We start from the raw sequence: 18,461 nt of genomic DNA, 5'->3' as shown, positions 1-18,461 counted from the left end.
TTTAGCTTTGCTTTAGCTACAGATAGGGGGGCGGGGGGAGGGAGCACCACGTGAAGACTGTAGACTTCCTCCCCAACTTCACAGTGCCCAGCATCCCTTAATACAGAAGCTATCCTCTGGTTATGGAACATGGTCATTGAGCTCTGATGTCTGCATAAAGAAGTTGTAGTAAAAAGGAAATGCTTTTTTTTTTTTTCTTCTCACCAATATGACTTAAGAGATACTGGCGTGGTTCTGATTTTTTTTTTTCACTATGATGATGTGTTCTTTCAAACATTACCTAGTAACATGTTGGGTTTGTTTTATTTTATTTTTATTTTAAAGAATGTATTGTAGGTAATAAAAGGTGGTGGATAAAATGGTTAAGTCTCACCTTAAAGTCTCTTTAACCTTTCAGGATAGCACAAGAAGCAATGGGCTTAAATTTCAGCAAGGACAGTTTTTAGTTAGACAATAGGAAAAACTTCCTAACTGTCAGAGTAGTTAAGCACTAGAATAAATTGCCTAGGGAGGCTGTGGAATCTCCATCATTGGAGATTTTAAAAAGCAGGGTAGACAAACACCTGTCAGGGATGGTCTAGAAGATAATGCTTAGCTGTGCCTTGAGTGCAGGGGAATGGACTAGAAGATTTCTCAAGGTCCCTTCCAGTCCTATGATTCTATGAGGAAAAGCCTCAAATTCTAACCATTACTAAACTTCATTGGCAAAATCTCACCAATATTATTTGATGCGGCTTTATAAACAGTAGTATTGATCTCATACCATTTTTATAACAAACAATGAAATGCATGGTATATGGGAAAACCTGAATAAAAGTGTACCTACTCATGATTTTGCTCAGTTCCTGAGTTCATTCTCAGCATGGGAAAAATTGGATCTTTTATTTATTGTCTCAAGATGAAATGGTTTAACAAAGATCTGATACATATTCTTAAATGGCAACATACTTTGTGGTTGTAATTTAGTATCTGTGCAGGCTCGCTAATTCCTTGCTGGTGCTTGATGGCCTCTTTCAATCATTGTACTTAATCTACTAAAGCATGCTGTAATGTAAATGCTTCAATTTCTTTAATATGTGAAGCCAGCATGCTTTGCAGATTAACAAATTTGTAATGTACAGATGATACCCTGCATACCTGTTGATCATCCTTTAAAAGCAAGCTTGGAAAAAATCTTGCAGAAGATAAGGATATTGCTATGATCCCTGCAGGTCACTTAAAACCACATCTGATAAGAAGGGGCAATTTTGTCTCTCATGCTCAAACTAATGAGATACATTTTTTTTTTATCAGTCTCCAGTGGAATGCTACTTCTGTCACCACACTTGGATTGACGGCCTTGGGGTATGTGTACACTGCCCGCCGGATCGGCGGGCAGCAATCAATCCAGCGGGGGTTGATTTATTGCGTCTAGACTAGACATGATAAATCGACACCCCCCCCCCACACACACACAGAGTGCTCTCCTGTACTCCACTGCCATGGGAGGCACAGGCAGAGTTGACGGGGGGGGAGCAGCAGCGGTCAACTCACTGCAGTGAAGACACCACAGTGAGTAGGTCTAAGTACATTCTTTGGCTACATTATTCACATAGCTGAAGTTGCGTAACTTAGATTTTGTTTGTTTTGTTTGTCCCCCAGTCCCCAGTGTAGATCGGGCCTTGGAGACTAATGTCCTCTATATAGTAGCCATGGAAGATCCACCCACTGCCTAGATAATGTTCTATTTAAAAGGACAGTTGCTCAGAGAAGGTAACTCAGTTTCTGGACCAAGTCACTCTCCAGTTTCTCAGCTGAAATTGCTAGGAATAAAGAAGCAGCCTTAATGAGCTCAAAAGAGATTCCCATATGTTCCATCTACCAGGCAGATGGGGGCAATAAAGCTCAGCCATAATGAGTGGATTAAGTAAGTGGTGGTAAGAAGGAAAGGCAAGGATCATTGTCATTTAACTAGGGACATGGAAAAACTCTCTGGGATGAGGGGACAAAATCTACCATACCTACAGCACCACAGGAGGAAAAACTGCTTTTAAAACAACACTAGATTTCAGACCCCCACCCCAGCACTTGTCAGGCATGGCTCATTTTAAAGAATAATGGACTAAAAGGGAATAAAGTTCAGATTCATAAGTGCTCCTTTGGGATGACAGTTTAGGTAAAGCTGAATGAGAACTGATGCCAAACGAATCCTCAAAGATGCATGGTCAGCCTAGAAGCTAACAGTTAATCATTCACCACAAAGCTAGAAGCTTGCTGAAGGAAATGGCCCTTATGAAAGGCAGTGCCTATGACTCTAAACTCCTGATCCCTAGTTCATTGCTTCTCACCTTTCAAGCCTCATGAAGAGAAGAGTACTATTCAATCCTAATACATAAGTGGTTTCTATAGCATTCTGAGAGCTAAGCACAAACGGGGGAGGGAATCTTCAATTGGTTCTAGAGAAGCAAAGGCAGCTAGGTGTGGGCTTTGCAAAACTTTGTCAGCTGGGTTTTTGGTTTGCAAAACCAAACCAAGAGGAAGCTCATGAGATGTGGATTCCGTTTTTTGTGTACCTGGGAGCTGTGATCGGCCAAACCTGCGGACACGGCAGGTACACAAACCAGCCTGGTCCGCTGGGGCTTTCCCCGCACTAGCAGCGGAACAAGTTTGGGAACCACTATTTTAGATGAAACTTTCAGCAACAAATTACTCATTCAGAGTAAACATACCAAATTTGAACTGAACATTGTCAGTTTTATCTTTTATCAGCAAATGAAAAAGGGTCCTTTTGCAATAAATACCTTAATCGTGCATCACTTTATCAAACTGAGGTCTTCTGGTGTGTATTCTGTAAAGATTTTAACAAAGGTTAAAATAGGACTTACTTTCTATCTGAGCTGCTATGTGCTAATTTGCACAAATCTGGTGACTACAGTTTAGAAGTCTGGGAAATATGCTTTGTTGATTTCACACCTGACCTTTGTTCTGTGTTGGTAGCCCTGACTTTCCTTGCATGGTTGTAGTAAAAATGTCATCAAGTTCAGATTTAAGCTTTCATAGTTGTCTTCAGGCTCACATTTCATCCTTATTCCCTAGAGTGCACTTAGTTTAATTTGCCTTTTTGACTTATTCTCCCCCACCTCTAAGACTGGAAGATATGCTTCTAAAGTTTTTTTATTCTCTTTTTAAAAGAGGGCAGGAAAAATTAAAGTAGTAGGAAACTTTGGGAGTAAAAATGCTTTTGCTCCCAACTGAGCAGAATTTGCTCTGTGGTGACTAGAACATTCCCATGGAATGAATACTGTGTGTCATGAGGAGTGGTCAGAATAAAGAGACGTCAATTTAGAGTTGTCATAAACAGATAGTTAAGGGTTAAGGTCTCTTTTACCTGTAAAGGGTTAACATGCAGTACCTGATGACCACCTGACCAGAGGACCAATCAGAGACAAGGTAATTTCAAATCTCTGTGGTGGGAAGCCTTTGTCTGTGTTCTTTGTTAGTGTTCTCTTTTTGGATCTAAGAGAGGCCAGTTATGTCTCCAAGTTCTCCTGGAGTAGTTCCTACTATTCAATAGTGAGTATTAATTAGAAAGGCGGATTAGTCTTATAATTTGATTTCTACATTTGCAATTGTGTGTTTGCTGAAGGAAATTCTTTATTCCTGTTTGCTGTTACTTTGCTTTTACTGAGAAAGAAAGGGGGAGGGGGGAATGCTCTCCAGGTTTATAGGTTAGACTCTGTGTATTGTTCCATCTTGGGTTACAGAGACAAGTTACTTTCTTTTTATTCTTTAATAAATCTTTTCTGTTAACTTGGTTAATCTTTTCTTGGGTGGATTCTCAGGGAAAGGGGAGGAGGGAAGCATCCCTCTGTAGTGGATCCCGGTATCTCTCCTAGGAAAAGGGAGGGGGGAGGAAGCAGGGGGGAATGGTTTATTTCTCCTGGGTGTAAGAACTCCATGGATTTGGGGCTCTTGGGATCCCCAAGGATTTTGGGGAAGGACTGTGTCCCAATCCACGTACCTGATTGGGTGGTGGCAGCTTTTACCAGATCTAAACTAGGATTTTTAGTTTAGAGGGAAACCAGTGCAGGTCCCCATTTTCGAACCCAACAGCTCTAAGTGGGGGTGAGACCTATGACAAGAGTTGATGCTATCAAAGCTACTGTTTTGCATGGAATGAATGCTAACAATACTTTAGTGTGTCAAACTCATTCAGAATATTAAATTATTGGAAGAATCCTGTGTGCAAGGAAAGAGCATGTGGTGCTCTTGAGTAAGATCTGGCAGCAGTGACAGTATGCTTTTTTAGTGTGCCTTTTTGTCTTTTGAATTTATTTTGTGATCTGAAAAATGTCTTGATTTTATTTTAAAAATATTGTCACTATCTATGAAGCTTTCTTACTGAGCATGCAACCTGAAACTGTTTAATGTAAGTGTATCCTTTAAATTTTGCACTGCAAAACCAAATTGCTTTAAACAATAGTTTGGTTGAGGAGCATCTATCTCAGTTTCCAGTTAGTACATTAGTTTAAGCAGTAATAGGATGTGTCTGTCACATTAGATTATCCCACCTTCCCATCAGCACCTTGATGTCTCAATTATCAGAGTAACTCACCTGATCAGAAGACTGATGGACACTTGCAACCACATGGAGTATCTTTAGAGGAACCTATTGTATCAAGTTTATGTATCATTGTGAATCAGGGATTTTTTTAATATAATATGTAATTTCAGGGTGGGAGGGTTGTCACAGTTCTTCCAGGAACTAATAACAATGGGGGTCATTTAGGTGAATCACTTGGGTTCCAAACAGAGGTACTACCCACTGGGAGGGTTTGCAGATACTGGTTCAAACTGGGTTTTCTGGAGATCAACAGACAAAGAAAGAGCTTTTGTCCCAAAAGGTTGCATTTAACTGACTCGGGGCCTTCTTTCTTTCCAAGGGGGAGCCCCAACCTCTGGAAGGATTGGAAAGACTTTGGCCTACAAGAGCCCAGTAAGACTGATGGGTGACCCCTGGTCATCTTTTAGCATGTGTATATAGGAAATAGAAACAATACAATGACCTCTCTGGAGGCTTTTACCTTAATAAAGATGCTTGCTTAGAGCTGTGTGATAAGGTGCAGAAAGCAACACACAGATGCTAGCCATTAGGCAGACTGGCTTGCTGGAGATATCACCGTGTAAGGCAGGGATGCTGCTGTGCAGCCTTAAAACTCCCAGGTCAGAGGGAATGGGACAATGGTCCCTGCCCAGATGCAAGTGATGGCTGGAGGCCTGACAGGGCACTCCTGGAGTGGAACACAGATTGGGGGTGGGGGAAATACAGGTGCAGTTACCATGAAACTGAGACACCTGGAACTAAGCTATGGATTTGGGGTGGGATCCACAAAGGCACTTAGGTGTTGGCACTGTGATACTCACTCACTACTTTTAGTCATCTAGAAAAATCATAAAAACAGCACTGTGATCCACAAAGCCAAATTAGGTGAGTAGACTCTATACAATTTAATGTGGAAAGATAGACACCTCAGAATCCACAAAGCCAGCACAGTAGGCATGGAGCCAGTGGTGAGCTGGTTGGCACGAACCAGCTGTTAAATTTTTAAACAGTTTTAGAACCAGTTGTTAACCCTCTTCCCTGTGAGGGGGTGCTGTGGCTTTGGGCTCTAGCCAGGAAGTGATGTAATTCCTCCTCTGGCTGCCAGGGCAGGCCCCGCTTTAGGAAGAGCGGGGCCCGATTCAAATAGTTTCGATGGGGCCCCAACAGGGATGACTCACCCAGCGGCGCTCCAGGTCTTCCACGGCACTGAAGGACCCACTACTGAAGACCTGGAGTGCCACTGGGTGAGTAGAAATTAAAAAGGCGCTTAAGTTAGGCGCTCTTCTTTAGGGCGCGGGGCCCAATTCAGGGGGAATCAGCCTAAAGCTGGCCCTGGCCAGGGGTGCTGTGCTGTGGGAGCTATGTGGGCCACCATCTGGCCCTGGGCACTGGCCTTGTTGCTGTTGCTCCTCCCCTCCCCCAACCCCGGGCTCTGGGACTCCCACTGCTGCCTGGTGGGTCCCTGGCTGCTCTGGTAGGCCTGGGCTGTGTCCTGCTGCTCTCCTGGTGAGTACCCTCCACCCTGCCCACAGCCAGCCCCTGTCTCCAGCCAGCCCTGCACCCCTTGCCCTGCCCACAGCCAGCCAGCACCGGACTTCTCTGCCTCCAGCCAGCCCCTGTCTGCAGCTGTCCCCATGTCCACTGGTGCCCTGCAGTTCCCAGGGCAGTAACCCTGCACACCTGCTTCAATAAGGGGGGCAGGGAGCAGCTGGGACCCACACATGTGCACACCCTAGGATGACCAGAGCACATGTGAAAAATTGGGACGGGGTGGGGGGTAATAGGAGCCTATATAAGAGAGACCCAAAAATCAGGACTGTCCCTATAAAATCGGGACATCTGGTCACCCTAGCACACCCCCAGGGAGTGGCAGGGATGCACACATGTGAAACGGAGCTTATTTCTAGTTCAGGCCCATCTTTTTAAAAACACTTTAGGTAGGGCTAACATACATCCATATTTTCCTGGACATGTCAGGCTTTTTGGTTCTTAAATCACCATCCGGGAAAATATGGACATATGGTAACTCTGTTGGTACAAAAAAATACATACTGTGGCACATCCCTTAAATCAGAACTTTTTATAGGGAACCGGTTAAGATTTTGGCAGCTCATAGCTGAATGGAGCCACCTAAATAAACCAAAGGGAGATGCCAACAGCAGTGATGAGGGCTAAGCCCCATCCCTCTCTGGGAGATAAGCACCTTCCTGCAGTCTGGAGTTAGGCACCTATCTCTACTTAGCGAGCTATGAAGAGTGGTTGCTGGGCATATGAGTGTTACTGGTAGTGGTGCTGCAGCTGCTGCCCATCCTACAACTTTTAGCCCAGGGATTAGAGCACTTGCTGAGGATATGGGAGACCCGGCTTCAAATCCCCACCCCTCTGCCAGAAGGGAAGAAAAGGGTCTCCCTCATCTCTCCTGTTGCACAAAGTGGAACAGTTTTAGAGTCACTGGAGCAGGGTGACAGGTGCTGCGAGGTGGGAGACCCAGGCTCCAAAGTCCCTTTGTGGATCTGGGCCACAGTCATAAATTCAGCTCTGGGCCATAGTCCTAGAGTGCAGCTACCTCTGGGATGAACACCGTGTAACAGCATATACAGGGGTGGTGCTAAACAATAACTTGAAACACAAAGTAACTGTAGGATATCTAGTGCAAAGTAAAGGGGAATTTTTAAGCAAAATGATGCAATGACCCACACATTGAATTTGGCTTGGATATTAGATAAATGGGAGCCATATAACCCCTCTGATGGAGACATAATAGTGTAGTGTGGTGCAATTTTTTTACAGAATGGTGGGAGAAATACTGGTAGTAAAAAAAACCTTTTGCCTGCCCCCATTCTCACAATTATAATATGGCCACACCTCTTCTTTGAACTGTAAATAAGCTAATCTTTCAGACTTTGCATTATCTATCTGGGATAACTCAGCACTATAGTTGTTAATGCCTCACTTTCACAACAGGAGTGGAAAAACTTACAGGTTGTGTTGGTTTATATTTCCCTGTCTAGATGGTACCTTTTTTCACTTTTTTTTTAATTATTTGTATAAGCACTCAGAAGGTTGAGATACATAATATTTGTACTGAACGGCTCCTACAGTCTGCTCTATGTAGAAAGAACTAGTGGACAGATTCAAGTAACGTTAATTAGTTAATACAATACTCTTACTGGCAATGGCACTTACAGCATTGGATTAATCTTGTTGCCCCTGACATGGCTTCTTTATGGGGGCAATATATAATCTCCTGTCTTCAGAAGACTTCCTGGATGTCTGAGTAGCTCAGCTTCACAGTTGACTGACTTTGTCATATCTTAAGCAGGTGGCTTTAACAAATCCTACTTGTGCCTAATCTCTTTTCAGCCAGCCAGTGGGTCCAGTTATGCAGCTTAAAGATCCCTACAAAAAAAGGGAACAAAACAGTGCTGTTCCCCACCCCCCCATCTATTTTCTGAGATGACTAGCAAGGCTGCACTCCATGCTTAAGTGTGGATATCGAGAAAAGAGATACCATACTTGCATTTTGGACTATCAAATATTAGGACACTTCATATTTGAGGGGGAACTGAAGCTGAATGATGGTTACCTTTAAAAACTGGCCTTTACAGCCAGCCAAAGCAGTAAGTCAGTCCAGAACCTGCCTATCCTCCAAACTATAATAAATCCCTGGCATTTTAATGGAGCACTTTGTATCATCCTCTCCTGCATCCTATCTGAATAAAACCTATTCAGGCTCCCAAAGTTTCCTCATAGCTGGAGTGCTACTGGCCCACACTCTTTGAAAGTATATTTTGTGTAGTTGGCTACACCAGGGTACTTATTTAAATAACATTGAGTGAGCAAAGGCTGCACTGATGGCTGACCTTGACTCCCTCTGAGAAGCTGCTGAAACCAGCTTGGTTGGATGCAAACATTTGAAAGGGGGAAAGAAGTGTTGCATACTTCACAGAAGAACTTAAATAAATAAACCTATGAGGCCCTCTCCACCAAAGAACTGAAAGGAGTCCGCTAAATGTTAGGTAGGAGCTGGCATAAGTAAAATATTTTGGCTTGGAGACGTTTCCTCATCTTTTTGTTTTTAAGGTTCACATTTTAAGGTACAATTAGACAACACAAGCACAGAGCAAATAACAAAAGGAAGTATTTCTTCACACAACGCACAGTCAACCTGTGGAACTCCTTGCCATAGGATTTTCTAAAGGCCAAGACCATAACAGGGTTTTAAAAAGAACTAGATAAATTCATGGAGGATAGGTCCATCAATGGCTGTTAGTCAAGATGGGCAGGAAGGGTGTCCCTAGTTTCTGTTTGCCAGAAGCTGGGAATGAGCGACAGGGGATGGATCACTTGATGATTACCTGTTCTATTAATTCCCTCTGGGGCAGCTGGCACTGGCCACTGTTGGAAGACAGGATACTGGGATAGATGGACCTTTGATCTGACCCAGTAGGGCCATTCTTATGTTCTTATGAGCATGAGGAGATGAGGGGTTATGTACAAATTTCTGAAAGATTAATATATGTCCTCAAATTTAAAATGATCCTTCCTATTTGGGGCACTCAGCATATCCTGTCATTCTAAAGCTGGTGTATTTTTCTTAATGCTGTTTGTAGATGTTCAAAATGTTAAAAATCTGTTGTTTTTTTAAAAACACACAAACCAGGAAATTCAGAGGGAAGGCTGAAATCCCATCCTAAGCTTCTTCCTTTTGTCTGTCTGTCTAGGTATTATGGTACATCACCTACCTGCAATATCTGGGCACAATGAGGTGAGTTAAGGATGGATTTTCTGCTAAAAACCAGGAAATCAGGATTAAAACAGTCTGACAGACTTTAACCTTGTCTTCTCATAGTTCTCAACAGTAATAAAACTGACACATGGTACATAGAAACAAGCAAATCGCTTTGGACATAGCTTGAAGACTCTAATTACAGAGCTGCTTAGAAATATTTGTCCACTTACTAGTAAACCAGGTGGCCAGATTGCATGTAGTCAATGTACTGACTAATAAACAGAAGTTGAACCCCTTAATGGGATTATTGGAAGATTTTCATTCACAAAAAAGGGCTCTTTTAGGTACTACAGCACTACAAACAGAAAAATCACACCACCAGTGAAAGTGCTCAAAGCCAAACAGGTATTTCTGGGACTGTAACTGGGATTTCTTTAATATTTCAGCTTCCAGTGTATATAGTGAGCCTATTGTAGCACTCTAGGTGTATGCACATTGAATCTTAAAACACTGCCCCTTCCTCCCATACCATATATGCAGGGCTGGATTATGGCAATCCAGCCCTCATCAGAGCTACGCAGAGTAGTCCTACAATCCTTGTCCTTTCTCATTGCTGACCTATGGTGGTAGGGGCAGCATATAAAAGCCTTCTGCTGGGGCGAGGTGGGGGTCTGGGCCTCCAGCCTCTAGACAGAGCAGGGGAACTATAGTTTGCAGCTGCTACTTCTGTTGGGGTGGCATGGGGCCTCCCTGCCCCCCAGCCTGCCACTCCCTAACTTCCTTAGCAGCTGTAAAGGAAGGAGACATATGGCCTCCACAAGTGCTCTGAGGAAGTGGAGTGATCGTGTTGCACTTGTCATGAGCTAGTGCCTGTTCTGTAAGCAGAAACCAAAAATAAAATAGGGAGGTTGGGAGCCACCACTCTCCCAGGAACTCTCCTGCTGGCACTTTGCATTGTCTCGGGCAGGGTGATGTACATACCAACTAGATAGCAAAATCCAAGCCTCTTCCTAGATGGAGTATGCCAACCACACCTCCCTCCCCTCTCACTTCTGCCTCCATTGCTGTGAGCCAGCAACAGTTTGCAAGGCCTGACTGATCTTGGCTGGGGCTCTCACAGCTAATGGAGAAGAGAACCAATTTTGCAGTGAGGAAATGGAAGCGCTGGTGCAGAAAATCAATAACCCACACAAGTGGCTTAATGAGAAACCTGTTGAAAGAGAGCCTTATTAACAATGCAGACCCTAACACACGAGTCTGGTCCTAATAACAGGATTCAAAAGGGAGAAACTCGTGTACAGACATTCTCCTGTGGCTGTACTTATGCTCAAAAAGTTAAATCTCCAAAGGTGTGTCAGAAAGCCTGCCTTTGTTCAGGCACTCTAGAAGTGTAAGCATGTATAGATGGAGAGGGCACTTGTTGACCCAAGGTCAACATAAGTATTTGTCCGTTTGAACTGCTTATTACCACAAAAATTGCAGAAGGAAGTAAGCCAATTACTGGTTCCTTGATTTGTCTCTCTCACACGTCTCAGGTGTCATGAATGTCTCTGCATGATACTGACACATTGGTGGTGTCCCAGAGAATCCCCTTCAATGCTTCTCCTCAAATAACTGCAAGGACAAATAAAATAAATCAAAGTATTTAATAGAAGAAAGGGGGGAAGCCCCCACAGATTTCTCTCTGCCCCTCCCAAAAGAGTCGGGGGGGGGGGGGTTAATTTTCATATATCACTTTCCCAGTGTTTGAGTTGCCTGTTGCAGAAAATCAAAGAACCTGCACCTGTCATACCTAAGGACTGCAGAATGTGCTGTCAATGGGAACTAACAGGAAATAACACATGGCTTGGGCATGCAGAAGTAATAGCATAGCAAAACACCTGAAAAGTTGGTGGTCAGGACCAAATTTAGGGATTTTATTTGTGATTAATTTGAACAAGAGTGTTGTCAGTATTAGGCCTAAAACTTCTGGAAGCATCACAAAGCGAGCCTTGTAGAATTAGCTTTAAGAAGCAAGCACAGCTTGTCTAGCCCACATTGGCCATATTTAGAACATTTGGCTATTAGACAAACCACAGCTGAGACAATGGGCTATACGGGCATAACTATCTCCTTGGGAATAACTTATGAAACTAAAATGACAATTGGCTACAAGAAAATAAGTAAGCATGAATTATACAGCCAAAGCAACAACTCTAATCACATTAAAGATCTGGCCTAACCTGGTTGGTTGACCTGCTTCAAAACATGGCGGGCAGATGAGAATAAATGTGTAGAGCCTCAGGTAGGTGGGTGTGCACGTCTTGGTCTAGGATGTGGTTCTCCTTGACCATCTGACCCACACCCCCTCTACCGAAGAAACCTGAATCACACCAACTATCTGTACCTGGCCAGTGCAAAGAGCGGTCGACTAAAGGGTAACTTTACCCTACCGAGAATACGTGTTAAAGTAAAATAGTTTGGTTGCATGCAGTATAAGGTTACGGAGTAAAGACGTCTGGGTTGCTTGAGCTGTTTTGATCTCAAGTTGTACTGACACTATAGTATTAATGCTAGTGTTGCGATAATTTGATCTCTGCAGTATTAGAAATAGTAGTAAAAGTTTTTTATACCAGTGTTAAGTTGTTAAGGAATAGTAGAAAGTTGTTAATCAATTGATAGTATCTTTGTTTGTATTTGTGGTTATTAAGGGCAGGAATAGAACTTGTAAGGTTAATAGTTAACACATAATAGCTTTGCATGTACTCGTGCCTGTCATCAGTAAAACCTGTCACTGTTAAGGACATGCTTTTATAGTAATAAGTAGCTAATGCATAATATTACTTGTACTTGCGTGTGTGTGTTTGCAATTATATTAATCCTTATTCAATGCTAGTGTTTAACTTTTCTTTTCCTATTCTGTCTGTGTTGCATTTATAGCTGTAAACAGGGATGGAGAATCAGTAACCAATCGAACAGAGATGGAGGCAATCTGCAGGGATTTCTATACTCAGCTGTTTGCATCACGTATAGACGTCCCAATGCCATCACTTCAACAAATGGATGAACACATACTCCTGGTTCTCATTAGCAAAGTCCGCCACACAGTCCATCAAATGAAAGAAGGGAAAGCTTCAGGTAAGGATGGTCTGACAGCAGAAGTGCTTAAAGCGGAAGGTCAGGAACTTTGGAAAGTGGCTGGTGGCATCTGACTCAGATGATGAAAATGAACATATGTTGGTCCGCAAGGCTTTGGATCATTATTGAGCAGAACCCATCATCAGCATGGACGCATGTCCTCTGGAATGGTGGTTGAAGCATGAAGGGACATATGAATCTTTTTAGTGCATCTGGAACACAAATATCTTGCAACACCAGCTACTACATGTGAATGCCAGTTCTCACTTTCAGGTGACATTGTAAACCATAAGCGGGCAGCATTATCTCCCATAAATGTAAGCAAACTTGTTAGTCTTAGCAATTGGCTGAACAAGTCTACTCAGTCCTATTTCTTGTAGGCTCTAAAGTTTTACATTGTTTTTCAGTGCAGTTATTTTTGTATATAATTCTACATTTGTAAGGTCAACTTTCATGACAGAAATTGCACTACAGTACTTATATTAAGTGAATTGAAAGATACCATTTCTTTTGTTTTTTACAATGTAAATATTTGTAATAAAAATAAATACAAAGTGAGCACTTTACACTGTGTTCTGTGTTGTAACTGAAATCAATATATTTGAAAATGTAGAACACATCCAAAAAATCTAAATAAATGGTATTCTATTGTTAACAGCACGATTAATCACGATTCCTTTTTTAAAATCACCTGACAGCCCTACTGATCTAATTTTCTGATCTAGTGCTCAGAGATTCATTACTCAGCTAATCCGAGAATGTACATGGAGACACATCCTGTCCTTTCTGCCCTCACAGGTACTGACATCCTTGCATACGGCAGAATAGGTGTTGTTCAACTGTGCAGAAGCACAGGATTTGGGGTGCCCACCAGGTTTCCAGGAGGGTCACCACTCCTTAATGCTGCAGAGACCGGCTCTGGGAGGAATCCCTACACATGGCCATAGATGGAGCTTGAGGGCGAGACTGGTAGATTCATGACTGACTAGTGGATCTGCATATTCTCAGTGTTCTGGTTGTGGAGACTACTTTAGACATGACACTACAAATTTAAAGATTTTAAACACTAGCGTCTTACAAAGTCTCTTATCTGCACTAGTTGCAACCTTTGTTTGTTCCCTAGAGTACAATGTTCCACTCACCAGGGGACAGCTTAGCCACACGTTTAGCAGTCTTGTGTTCAATAGACAGTTTCCTTAATGTTTTTGTGTCACTGCCCAATTGCCCCACCTTGTCAATCAAACTCAGTGGAGCTCCATAGTAAAAGAGGGGGATTGTATGAAATGCCTACTGGGGCATTCCACAGGGAACTTTAGATAAAAGCTTCTGAACTGTATTTGTCCTCTGAAGCTTCAGAGTTAAGAAAACTTGAAGTTGTGTGTGACAGCAGCTGCAGAGGTGCCTTTTTTTAAGTGAATAGAGCCCTCTAAAAGTTGAATAGTAGTTAACCATTTTCCATATAAAGTTTCTATATCCTCAAACTGTATCTTGTAAGTTGCAAAACTATTTCTAAGGAAAAAGCAATATAGCTAGATTAACGCTATTAGCTCTCTATTATTTTCTGTATACATGTGGCTTATGTTGGTCATGTCTTAAATATATAAGCTATTATACTCAAAAATTTTTGATTGGGTGAACTTGTCATAGTCGCTCTAGCTTGGCTTATTTTCTTAAAAGTAAAGTTCTATGATTGTTTCCTAATAATTCCATGAATCTTCATGCAAGGGCAAAGGTATTTTTACACAAAGGAAAAGCAGTGGGGTGTGAATGATGTATGCAAAAATATGATTTGGGAGTCATGAGGCAGCCATTTTTACTCATGTGTAATGATGGAGGATTCTAACTCCTGACTAAAGAATGTCAGTCTATACATTGGCTTCACTAGACTTCAGAAATGGCACAATCATTCTAGAAAAGGACTAGTCTTACTGTTAAGCACCTCTTTACTTATACTCAATTGCTAATTATTCAGTTGTTTTGGTTTTGCACTATAATGATGAAGTCTTGAGCTCTAAAACAATGTATTCTACAGAACTTTCACTTAGTGCATTATTTCTTTATTCCCACTTATAAAACGTTTATCCAGAGCTCTAGATGCACATGCAGCTGAACGTAAAATACATGAATACAAATTCAAATTGATCCAATGGTCAAATTGATCCAATGGCCACATTAATGTGTTTTGTTTTGTTTTTTTCCCCAGCCTACCATGCAAGGTGCCCTGAAGATCAATAGAATGTGGCTCTGGTAGCCCAGGGAAGAGTAAGTTACAAAGTCATGGGCCCTCTGTTGTGAACCTCTTTCTCCAAACAAACATAACTAAGGACCATCAGCTTGAGCTTTCCACTTGGCCTAAGTTGCACCTTAGAGAGAGGTAACCTTTAAATGCAGGACCAAAATAAAAAAGGGCTTTATAGAACAATCATGCTGTCAGCCAGTTCGGTCTAATATGCTCACTGCAGGAAGCATTAATAAGCAAGAAATCAGGCAGTGAGCCAGATTCTGCACCAACTGAAATTTCTGAGCCACCTTCAGGAGATGGTACAAGTAGAGAACAGTGCAATAATCCAGAAGCACAGATAACTGGCAAACCATTGGGAATGGTGGTGAGGCCCACATCCACAGAAAATATCATTCTTCTTGCCAAGAGTAGATTTGAAAGAAAGGGTATAGCAGTGATTGTGAACCTGAATGACTAAAGGTGATTTAGTAATTCAGTCAAGGGGCAGATGAGTTTAAAATTTCATTTTTTTTCTTAAAACCAGCAGAAACTAAAAATGATTTCAAGTATTTTCAAATAGTAAAGGATTTTAAAGAAGCATTTGGGAGCCCAAATTTGGATGGTCACATCCCCATTTAGGCATCTATATAAAAGTGGCTCAGCACTTTAGAAAACTGGACATCTTCAGTTCTCACTAGAGAGAGGAGCAGGCACCAGATATGCCTACCAAAACATACCTGAATTTTTAAGTGATCAAAATTTAGCTGTAATTGCTCATCTTTACTGTGTTTTAAACAAATCTCAAAATGGAATTAAAATTGCTGCTGGAAGATTAATAGCTCAGGAGAACGTGCATCCAATTCTTCAATTCAGCATGTAGCCCAAATGGCTCTTTGTGCTCTGAGCTGCTTCATCATGGCTGGGAATGAATTAATTCTGCTTCCATTCAGGAGCATCCTTGGCAGCTGATTACATCCTTCCTCCATGCAAGAGAATAGCTGGTGGTAGTCCTGCATTTACTGGCCTTCGCCCTGCCTAGCCACAAAAACTCCATGTGCATTGAAGCACAGGGAGACCCAAATCCTGCCCTTCCTCTTTCTGCAATGGAGATGCTCTGGTTCAGGCCCATCCCCACCTAGAGAAGACCAGCAGGATTTGGCCTCTGTACAGATTTCATAATACTATCGTATAAGCCTGGATTTAGGTTAGTAACTTAAACCCTGTATTTAGTACTCTTGCCTTTGGGAATATGGATTATTTTCATCTTGTCCTAATGTCCTTAGCAAAAAGGAAAAATTATGCTCTAAAATGGCTGTGTGGTTCTCAGCTAAGTTCATCAGGGGCGTCTCCAGACATTTCACTGCCCCAAGCAGGGCGGCATGCCGCGGGGGGCGCTCTGCCGGTCGCCGGCAGGGTGGCAGGCAGGGCTCTGGTGGACCCCCCGCAGGCGTGCCTGCGGAGGGTCCGCTGGTCCCACGGTTTTGGTGGACCTCCTGCAGGCGTGCCTGCAGGAGGTCCACCGGAGCCGCCTGCCACCCTCCCGGCGACTGGCAGAGTGCCCCCCATGGCATACCGCCCCAAGCACGCACTTGGCATGCTGGGGCTTGGAGCTGCCCCTGAAGTTAATATGAGCTCCACCTGCACGTTCTAGAGCAGAATTTGCCCATTGTCTTACAGGGGCTATGTTTATTTTGTCCTAGTTGGTCATGTTTTCACTTGATCTTTCGCAGCAGTGTGTGCATCCTCATAAAGCAACGGTTGAAGCTTCTACCCTGCATTTAGATCTATTTGCCTCTTTTAGGAATGTCTCATGTCATATCTATGTACCAAGATCCAGTCATGCTGCCACTCAAAAGAAAGATTTCATTTTTTAGCTTATGTAGCTAAATGTATCCATCTGCAAAAGAAAATAGTTCCATACTTACAATTAAATTTAGAAACATGCCTCTTCTACATTTTTTTTTTCAGACTGTTTGGTACTCTTTCTATTCTGGATATCCATTAATAAAGCCTCCCTCACCAACACCCAAATACTGCAGCAGAGCTTCATTAAACAAACCTCTTTATACAAGATGTAAGGAAGAGGGATTTGATCTATGAAAAGCTTGAATGGGCCTGGAAACTGAGTATTAACCTGATTTAGAAGACTTGAACCAAGCCTTGAACCCATGGAAACACCACTCCAAGGCACTGCTCAGAGGACCAGACCTTTTGATGAATGTCAGTTGAGAGCACTCAACACCTCCTAAGATAGGTGAGGAGATGTATCTTTGGACGTTCCAGTGTATCTGCAGTTTGACACCCGTGTAGCATTTGGTTTATACTCTGGAATTTTGTAGTGCTAGAAAATAGCTTCCTCATTTTCAGTGTTGAGGGTCATACCTACTTATGCAGTAAATAACTCTGTACATTCAGAGATCTTTCTGGCTGTCAGCTTGATGCCTGGTCATTAATGTGACTATGAAAAAGAATTGCAGTGTGACAGCATGGTCCATTACCAGAAATCAGGTTTTGTGAAAGACCTTTCTGCTCACTTGGGCTGCAGTTTGTAATTACCATGGTAATCTGTTGTGAAATGTTAACCCTCTAGTACATCAGAGTCGTCAACAATGGATTACTCTACTTAGTCACCTCCCAGCCACACCTCCTTGTGTGCAGCAATGCTCACAATAAAAAGCAAACTTTAGTAGTCATAAGAAAACAACATAATCTGATTCACATCAGAGAAGACTGGCAAATAACTTTCATTTTTCCTGTTTGCAAAAAAATTCTTACCACCACCCACAGCTAGTTTAACTCTCCACAGGAAGATTTGGAACACTGTCCGTATCTTATTTTCCTCTCTCTACATTTTATCATTTACTAAACCCTCAAAACAGGTGTTACTCTTACTTCCACCTTCCTTAGAAATGGTGGGCTAGATCCTCCGCTAAAGTCAATGGAGTTACATTGACTTACACCAGCTGTGGATCTGACCCTGTATCTTGAGCTGCTCTAAAGGTGTTTTTTTTTTTAATTGTTTAATTCCATCTGAGAACATAAAGAAGAAAAATTGTGGGCCTGATTGACAACTAGATCCTAACCAGGGAATGTGTAGAATATAGATGCTAGACTGGTAATCAAGAAAATATAGGGGTTGGTGTACCGTAGTGGTGAATCAGTTTTTCAGTCAGTTACACTGGTGTACAACTGGACCAACACTGTGGTGTCAGGCCCTTTACATGCTTTTTTCCTGATCTACATATTCCCTGATCACACAACACATTACTTAGAACACTAGTTATAGGATGAATAATAGACAACATAATAACCAAGCCCTGCTCACCTTATTCAAGCAAGTAGACTTATTGACCTCAATGGAACTGCTTGTGTGAGGAAAGTGAGCAGGATCTGGCCTTCATTTTGTATAGCATTCTTCATACAATCTTTCTTTGGGTGTAAACTCCAAAGCTGCATGCACATGCGCTCGCATTCTCTCTCTCTCTCTCAAAACAGAATTTGGTCCAATAAAAGATATTACCACACCCACCTTGTCTCTCTCAAAATAATTTTTTGCATATATTGATGTACAATGTACAGCTTTAAGTCACTGAAGAGACAAATCCCGATAAAAGTTGATTGCTCCTAACCACGCTTTAATCTTGAAGTCTTAACTCCAAAGAATATGGCCAAGGAGTACATAGAACTATAGCTTAGCCTACTGTACCTTAAAAATACTATATCTGAGAGGAAAAGTTTTTAAATCACCATTGGCAAATTTAAAAACTAATAAAAGCAGTAAATTGTATAAAGCTCTGCATAAAAGTAGT

At 42.2% G+C, this 18,461-nt stretch overlaps 1 long non-coding RNA gene across 7 annotated transcripts in view; it reads left to right on the top strand.

Annotated features, from left to right (window-relative positions):
• Nucleotides 1–17,593, top strand: part of LOC120405507 — a 29,743-nt gene extending 12,150 nt beyond the window's left edge. For 4 of the 7 annotated variants that reach the window (XR_005598619.1, XR_005598623.1, XR_005598622.1 and 1 more), the window contains 5 exons: nucleotides 9,307–9,350; nucleotides 12,234–12,431; nucleotides 14,635–14,805; nucleotides 15,603–15,856; nucleotides 16,621–17,593. This is a non-coding gene — a long non-coding RNA (uncharacterized LOC120405507). The remainder of the gene's footprint in view (nucleotides 1–9,306; nucleotides 9,351–12,233; nucleotides 12,432–14,634; nucleotides 14,806–15,602; nucleotides 15,857–16,620) is intronic. The other 3 variants (XR_005598625.1, XR_005598621.1, XR_005598624.1) reach the window with 3 other exon arrangements.
• Nucleotides 17,594–18,461: the final 868 nt, after the last annotated feature.

Source organism: Mauremys reevesii, linkage group 5 (assembly GCF_016161935.1).
Source record: "Mauremys reevesii isolate NIE-2019 linkage group 5, ASM1616193v1, whole genome shotgun sequence".
Lineage (NCBI taxonomy): Eukaryota > Metazoa > Chordata > Testudines > Geoemydidae > Mauremys > Mauremys reevesii.
Note: the sequence above shows the minus strand (reverse complement) of the source record. Positions and strands in the feature narration are given on the sequence as shown.